Source organism: Pseudopipra pipra, chromosome 10 (genome assembly GCF_036250125.1).
Source record: "Pseudopipra pipra isolate bDixPip1 chromosome 10, bDixPip1.hap1, whole genome shotgun sequence".
NCBI classification, from domain to species: domain Eukaryota; kingdom Metazoa; phylum Chordata; class Aves; order Passeriformes; family Pipridae; genus Pseudopipra; species Pseudopipra pipra.
In genome coordinates this window covers 3,516,271-3,524,995 of record NC_087558.1, presented here as the reverse complement: position 1 = coordinate 3,524,995, position 8,725 = coordinate 3,516,271, and the positions used below count along the sequence as shown (strand labels likewise).

The 8,725-nt window shown below is 43.6% G+C and overlaps 1 long non-coding RNA gene across 1 annotated transcript; it reads left to right on the top strand.

Annotated features, from left to right (window-relative positions):
* Nucleotides 1-333: 333 nt before the first annotated feature.
* Nucleotides 334-7,326, top strand: LOC135419293 (uncharacterized). Its single transcript, XR_010432907.1, has 3 exons — nucleotides 334-796; nucleotides 2,867-2,917; nucleotides 6,986-7,326. It is a non-coding gene; the product is annotated as an uncharacterized LOC135419293 (long non-coding RNA).
* The last annotated feature ends 1,399 nt before the right edge of the window (nucleotides 7,327-8,725 follow it).

Here is an 8,725-nt window from a genome sequence, read left to right as displayed (position 1 = left end):
CTCCTGGGCTTTCTGGTGTCCACGGGGGCCCAGGTGACTTCTACTGGAGAACAACTCACCTGTGTTCCTGCACTTAAGCAGAGTCTAATTAGAGTGATGGAGTTTTCTACAGTGTCTTCTCAATGAGTTATTTTTTTCCAATTCTAGGCATGGCTTTGCTTCTTCAAATAAAGGCAAGTTTTATTTGCTGTGCTGAGTTGAAAGTCAGTGTTAATCTCCAAACAAGAAAACGTTGCTGCACTATGTAAAATATTGTTGCAGACAGACTAAATTGTGTTTGTATTCTGCACATGAAACAGGACTAAAGGCCTCTGTTTTGGTGAAGATCAGTCTATTTTTCTTCCTACCAGGCTATTGAGCACTATCGCTCTTCAGCTGGGATCACTTATTTCTTTTTCTTTCTAAAAGCAAATGGTAAAATTAAAGATAAGAGCATTGTTACTGATTATTTCTGCTTCCTGTTTCTATCAGGAAAAGTCTTATTAAATTACCACTGGTGCAAAGGCAGCCATCTGTTTTCCCTGATTGTAACTTCACCATGTCCACCTGTATCCTGTATAATCCTGCTGTTGTGGTCCCTTGGGGAGATATAAATTTTGCTGTCTGGTTCACTTTGTCTCTTTCCAATCGACAGATAAACAGAAATGGGAAGAATTTTATCACCGAAACACTTCACTGGAAACTCCAGTTTTTTTCCAGCTGATATTTCCCTGAGCATTGATCATTGGAAAAGCATTGACAGCTCTTTAGGTGGGAAGATCCCTGTACCCACGTCGTGGATCTGAACATCTCTGAGGTCAGGATGTCATTGTAGTCTGTGGGTAACAGATGTTATAAGATACTCACATGATTATGTATTTATTTGAGTCACTGTAGCCATGCTATCAGTGATATCACTGATGTGCTGCTAATGCTGGATAAATGGGATTTGCAGCAGGTCCTGCTTTATCTTTGATTTCTCAGCAGAAAGCATTTTTATGGCAGCTCTGTTCAAAATTCAGCTCAACCTATTAGAAATAATAACCATGTTTAAGACAGTACAGATAAAACACTTCTTTGTAATAGCAAGGTGTGAGTAGATTAATTTGTTTGTGACTGGTTCATTTGTGCATCTTTTATGAGGGTAATTACAACCTTCCACCTGAGTAACGGGAAGAAATTGTGTGTTCAGGCTGAAGGAGGGAAGGGGGGTTGGTGTCTGTGTCCTACCCTCAGTGCTGCATTTCACTGCCATGAATCCAGTGACAGATACAGGATGTTTACTGCCGGACAGATCAGTGGGAATGTGCCCTTGTTATCACCTGGATCCATCCCTGCCTGGGAGGAGGAGGGGCTGGCTGGGGGCCGAGTGCAGGTCTGAGCAGGTGTGACAGAATCAGGATAGTCTGGGTTGGAAGGGACCTTTTAAATCTCATCTTGTTACACCCCTCTGTCATGGGCAGGGACACCTTTCACTATCCCAGGTTGCTCCAAGCCCTGTCCAACCTGGCCTTGGACACTTCCAGGGATGGGGCAGCCACAGCTTCTCTGGGCAACCTGTGCCAGAGCCTCCCCACCCTCCCAGGGAAGAATTACTTCCTTATATTTAATCTGAATCTATCCTTCTTTAGCTTAAAATCATTCCCCTTTGTCCTGTTGCCACAAACTCTGACAAAAAGTCCCTCTCCAGCTCTTTTGGAGCCCCTTTAGGCACTGGAGGGGGCTCTCAGGTCTCCCCAGAGCCTCCTCCTCTCCAGGTGAACCCCCCCAGCACTCCCAGCCTGGCTCCAGAGCAGAGGAGCTCCAGCTCTGGGAGCATCTCTTTGGCCTCCTCTGGACTCTCTCCAGCAGCTCCACATCCTTCCTTTGCTGGGATCTCAGAGCTGGAGGCAGCTCTGCAGGTGAGGTCTCACCTGAGCAGGGCAGAGGGGCAGAACCCTCCCTCCTCTGCTGCCAACCCTGCTGGGACGAGCCCAGCACACCTTTGATTTCTGGGCTCATCCCAGGACAGGTCATGTCCAGGTTTTCATCCACCAGCACCCCCAGTTCCTCCTCCTTAGGGCTGCTCCCAATCCCTCCACCCTCAGCCTGCACTGACACTGGATCATTTCGAGAATCAAGGACAAATGACTGTTTATATTGAATTTGTGCACTGTGAACAATTTTTTCTCCAGTATAAGCATTTTTTCCCCAGAGGTGTGTGGGATGTGTGTGATTTGCAGTGGGGGGGCTGAAAAGGGGAGTTGGTGCATATCATTAACATTTTCTGTGTAGCCCATCATGCATAAAAGTACAATGTACACACAAGAAAATTAAAAATATTTAAAATGTAATGCTACACATAATCTTTACTCCTCATTGATTTCCCTCTGCTTGGGTATGTTTTAGCTATTTAAGTAACCTCCTGCCTCACTTGGCACGTGCTCCTGAGCAGCTCATTGTATCAGAGGCAGCAGGTAAAGCATTTCAGCCTCTCATTTGGATGCTTTCTGATACTGAAGATTGCAAGTTCAGTTTTTGCTAATCGAGTTGGCAATTACACAGAGGCACTGAAAGGAGACGTGAGCTAAAGCTCCTGGTCTGGCTTTAAGGAGGCAGGACTGAAGCCCTTGAGAATGTCCCTTTTTTCTGGCCTAACAGGGCAGTGGGAAATGATCCCCACTGGGCTGGGTCTGAGATAAGAACCTGAAATGAAGCCCCTTCCCTTCCCAGGACAGGTGGGGACTGGGAGTTGCTGGTGATAAACAGAATAACAAAGTCCCTAAGACCCATTTCTCACATCCTTAGAAAACTTTTACCAATATTTTAATATGGTATTTTAATATTTTTATGATTTTCATTAAAAAATAACTTTTTTTCTGGTTGTTTTTTTTTTTTTTTTTTTCAGTGACCAGCATTAGACCCCTGCAGGACTGCAAGTTCTGTTTGCCTTAAAAAGGTGAGCTTTCATAGAACACATGTATATATCAGATTTGGTAAGAATTTATGTATTTATTTTCTGTAACTTTGGCTCGAGATTGGCTGATCCATTTAAACTCAGTGTGGTTCAGTCCTAGGAGCCGTGGTGGAAAAGCTGTTTGGAATAGCAGTCTGGAAAATGCCAACCTTAAGCTGTGCTTCAATCCTCCAAAGCCTCTGCAATCCAAACCAGGGGAGAAAGCAACCTATCCAAGAGATTTTGTTGGGAACTGGAGGTGACATGCTGTATTTCCATATAATATCCTGGGTGCTACTAAATTACTGATAATTGAGTGCAGAGTTGGGGGGATTATTTACGACTTGGTCCTGTCAGAGTGACAAAAAACAGCCTTGAGGTGCTGCTGGCTCTGCACACCTCCACACTTCCAATATATCCTCAAGGCTATTGCTCCTGTCTGCTGTCACAGACCTACCTCAGCATTTCCATCCCATTACCTTCAGCCAGGAGCATTCCCTTAATTCCTGCCTTGTTTAGTTCTAGACTATAAATAACACGAACGGCTCAGAAAACTGAGCCTTGCCCTGGAGGCTCCTCCAAACCTGCAAATTTCATTGGTTTGACAATCTTTACAGACTAACATCTCGTATATAATAATCATAATGCTGGTTGGAAGTCTGCAATTATGGCCCACTCTGAGCTGGGGCACAGCAGATGAGGAATAATGTCGAGCACTCCACTGGAGGAAGTGCACTGAGAGTGTTTGTCGGGCCATTTTCTCTGTATGATTCTTATTCTGGCTTCCTCTCCCCAATTCCCCAGCCAGTATGATGGGAAAATAAATACAGATATTTATGCCCATTTCTGGGAATGCAGTTCTCAGCACACACAGCACCCAGGAGGGCTGTAAGGAATAAATGAGTGATCTATGGTGGGGATGTGCCAGCCAGGATGCATGGCTGTTTGACTGCTCCTAGGGAGCTAAATATTTCAGATGAGCAAGGTTTATGATGCTGTGAATGTCACTGATATGTCAAAGGAACAATAAGCTTATTGAGCTTTCAGGGGTTTATTCTTCAGCCTGCTGCTGGGGAGATGTGTGGAGGGACTGCTGGTGCTGTGGGTCCTGCAGTCCCACAGACCCTCCCCACCAGTCATGAACACAATATTTAGGTGATAAAAATTCATGGAGTCCTGGAATAGCAAAATCAAAAGCAGGGTGGGCAGCAGGGGAGGAGGGGTTCTGCCCCTCTGCCCCCTCAGGTGGGACCCCCCCTGCAGAGCTGTTCCAGCCCTGGGGTCCAGCACAGGAAGGACTTGGAGCTGCTGGAGAGAGTCCAGAGGAGGCACCAAGATGATCAGAGGGCTGGAGCAGCTCTGCTGGGAGGAAAGGCTGGGGGAACTGGGATTGTTCAGCCTGGAGAGGAGAAGCTTCAGGATGACCTGATTGCAGCCTTTCAGGACCTGAAGGAGCTGCAAGAAAAAGAGAGAGGGAGCGTTTACAAGGGCCTGGAGTGACAGGAGAAGGGGTAATGGCTTCACACTGACAGAGAGGAGGGTTAGATTGGATATTGGGAAGAAATTCCATCCTGTGAGGGTGGGGAGGCCCTGGCACAGGTTGCCCAGAGAAGCTGTGGCTGCCCCATCCCTGGAAGTGTCCAAGGCCAAGTTGGACAGAGCTTGGAGCAACTTGGGATAGTAGAAGGTGTCCCTGTCCATGGCAGGGGTTGGAATGAGATGATCTTTAATGTCCCTTCCAACCCAAACCATTCCATGATTCTATGAATATCCTGAGCTCGAAGGGACCCACAAGGATCAACTCTTGGCCCTGCACAGGACAACCCCAAGAACCCCACCATGCACCTGAGAGCATTGTCCAAACACTCCTTAAATTCTCCATCTCTGCTGACATAAAAGGAGCAAGGCCAGTTTCCAGGAGCTGGGGATCTGCTCCTGTAATTAGGCAACACTTCCCTGCTCAGACAGCTGCTGGTGTGGAGACAACTCATTGATGTCATGGCTGGGATGTGCAAATGAGGAAGAGACTGTGTGTGGCCACCATCTGCCACCTTGTTTGGTGGGTTTGATCATCACTCAGTGAATGGTTCTGCTGAAAGTCCGTGATTAATCTCCGGGATCCGATTCTCTTTATCGGGATGAAGGATGGCAGAATTTAGCTCGTTATAATAAAATCATGTGAATGTGCAAATTCTCTTCAAAAGGCATTGGGATTCAGAAAAGCAGCTCAGTACAAAAATGGGGAAATGAGCTGGGGCTCTTTGTGATGCCTATTTACAAACACAAGCTCCTTGATAAAAGCTGGGAATATCTCTGGTAGATAAGTGGTGACTAAAACAGCACCGTGGTCGTGCTTAAAGGACTTGTGGAAGGCACACAAAGTCTGAAGGCAGTTTTAACGAGTGGCACTGATTTCACAAGCTGTTAGGAGGCTTTTCTTTCTAGGTGGTAGAAGGAATATTTCATTGACAGGTGTTTTGAAGTATTTCCTGTACACTGACTCGGCTCAATTTGTCTATAATGAGTAAAATGAAATTTAGGGATCATTTAGGGGTTATTAATGGCCCTGATTTATTAATTATGCAGCAAACTTTAATTTTCTCTTCCTAAAAAAGCCAGTTCAATTAGAGACCTTGGAGTTTTTAATTGTGTGTTGGAATAGTTTTTCAAATAACAAAGTATTAAGTCTCGTTACGGGTCCATTTCACTTCTTATGGAGATAATTTGACCATAACTGGTACTGACAGGGAATTTAAATAGTCTAAACCCAGCCTGGCAACAAACATAGAATTATAATGTGTGCAGCCTACAGCCCATGAAATTGTCCTCAAGTCAGGGAGGCTGCACAGGATACAGGTCACAGAGAACAGGAAATATATTCTTTGTTGTTTTTCCTGGCCATTCTTCAAATCCGCCTCATAGGTCTACATAGCAACTTGAAAATATGCAGATTTGTTTACTATATGCAAAGAAATCTGTCCACAGGGTTATTGATTTATATTTTTCCCCCCTCTCCATTTCTATTCACTTTCACCAGTGACTTTCAATCCTATAAGGAAACCTCTTTACACAGAGATTTACTTTGGAGCACTGTATTCATGAATAGGAAATAAAGTTGGGAAAGAAGACTTTTTTGTGCTGTAACTCTTGCATTTTGCACTGCACAGGGAAATGAATCCTTCCAGCACTTGTAATATGTATCACCTGTGGATGCAATTTATTTGCAGGTTTGTGCCAGTCGATATTTGGGAAGTGACTGGAACAACGAGGTCACGCATAACAGAGGCAGCTGCAATGTAGAATTTTTCAGCCTATTTTGTGTTTTAGGAGGAATGCGGAGTAAGCTGTGTTCCCTGGGAGGTGGCTGATGGCAGGATGGGATGCTCAGGCTGGAGCTGGATCCATGATAGCCATTAGGAGGGAAGTCAGGATCTCCCAATAAGCGGGGCAAGCAAAAGTATGGAAAATATAGGCAGAGTGCAAGGAAATCAGCCCACTTTATTTTCTGTTCCCTAATAAGACAAGTGCAAAGGAATCAGGTTTTACTTGTGGCTTTAATTTTTGTTGTGGTTTGATTTGGTTTGATTTTAGCAAAGGGAAAAATGGAGCAAAGCTTCGAAGTCCAGGTCTGAGCTATTGAGGGAAGCCCACGGAGCCCTTTGAGTGTCCAGCCAGGCAGCTCAGGGAAAATTATTTCCCATTCCCACCCCCCTCATAAGGAGGAGGAGGAGATCAGTCCTCCAGATCCAGGATTACAAGTGATGGTCCCCAGGAAGCTTCCAGACTTGAAGTTATTTTTCTGAAAATATTCTTTTTTGAGTGCTGGCTCCCCGCCCCCTCTCCATGCAGCTGTACCAGTCTTTCTGTGGAATATCTTAGGAACAACTTTTCCCTCTTTAGCCAGCACTTGGGTAGAAATATGAAATATAAATAAAAAGCAGCTGTGGTATGGGAGTTATTCTGACTTCTAAAAACAACACTTTTAAGAAGTGCTCTGGTAGAAATAAATACTATCGCTCTACAGATGTCTCAGGGGAAAGATGTGCTTTCTTCCTCTCTTTTTTCTTCCAGGAAAAGGATGACAACTGATATATTTATATATAGGAGAGTCTGCCCATCTTATTTGAAGACTGCAAGAAATTATTCAAGCTTCAAGCAACCCTTTGCTTCGTATTTTCAGGAAGAAAATCAGCAAATTGAAAATCTTCTCGCCTTTCACAGGAAGGATGTTGCAAAGAAGAAGAAAAAAGACTGATGAGGATGAAGACATGAAGAAAAGAAACTTATTTTCTTGAGAAAGAATCTCCTAATTTTGGAGATAAACAGTCATTTTACTTGTAAGTAACTTATACAAGGTGGGTTTATGCAGTGTTGTGCTTTGACCTATGTCAAAATTGGATAAAAAGCCAAGAAAAGAGGACATTTCAGATGAAATTTTTTTGAGGATGGTGGAAGACAAAATTTTATGTTTTATTTTAACATTAAAATTGCCTGCAATTTGAACCATTTGACTCTTAAACTAACAGAAATTGTATTTTAAGCAAATTGATGTGCTTTCTCAAGCTTGCTTTCTTCATCCTTCAATTAGGAACTGAACCAACATGTGATGGGCAAAGAGGAAATGGAATTTCCCAGCAATATCATCTGCATCATAAAAATTAGTTAAGATTGAATTTTGTGACAGGTGGGGTTAATTCTGTGTGGGAGAAAGTATTTGTTAGAGACTGAGCAGCAGATAAAAAGAACACAGCTAAAACCATTTTTAATATACTTTAAATCCAGAATCCAATTTTGGCGAATTCACCCCCAGATTTAAATCCGTAAAGCAGCCAGAAATCACATCTGCATTGGGCCCAGGTTTTATTATTCTGATAGGAAAACAGAAAATGGTTAAATAGATTCATTTTTCCAAGGAATTGACATTTCCCCCCCTCTTCCCAGCCATGGCAGCCAGCATGGAGAGGTGTGAGCCCCTTCTCCCACATCCCAGCCCGAGGGGTGCCTTGGCAGAGAGTTCCTTCTCCAAGTTTTAGAAGAAACTTTTTAAGAGAGAAATAGATGAAGCTGTGCCACTTTTGGTACATTTTTACAAGCACATGAAAAGGAAACTGGCTTTTGGGTGTTCTTGTAAATATTTTACTAGAAAGTGGCCTCATGAGGGATCCTCTCCTTTGTTAGAGCCAGATTCCTCAGGATCAGTGCTTTTGGTAAAAATTGTTTTGGGGTCACATCAACACGTCCCAGTTTCCAGTTCTGCAGCAATGGGGAGGCATTTCTTAGACTATGTTCTTTTTTGGAGACATTTATGGTAATGCTGAAACCTCTACACCAGTTACTGATTTTTACATAATTAAAATTTCATTAAAAAAAGATGATTGGAAGCCTTGTTATGTAAGCTGAATTTCTGGCTCACTTGCTAAAGATCTTGTATTTGTATGATTAGGTCGTGTCACATATGATTTGTAAATGGCATTTACCTGATCTGAGGCCTTCCAAAACCATGAAGAAATGGGGTTGGAGCAACCTGGTCTGGTGGAAGATGTCCCTGCCCGTGGCAGGGGGTAGAACTGGGTGAGTTTTAAGATCCTTTCCAATCCAAACCAATCTGTGATTCCATGTCTCAGGATAGGGATGCAGTACATGCCATCCTTTGGGTTTTCAGTTTATACCCCAAAGAGGTTTCATTGTTCTTGGAAGAATTCAGAGAGGAAAGAAACTGTTAAATGCCAAACCAACGTGTAGCAGTGAAGTGGTAAACAGCTATTTTGACATAATTCCCTTAGTTACATGTATATCTATGAATGGAATATT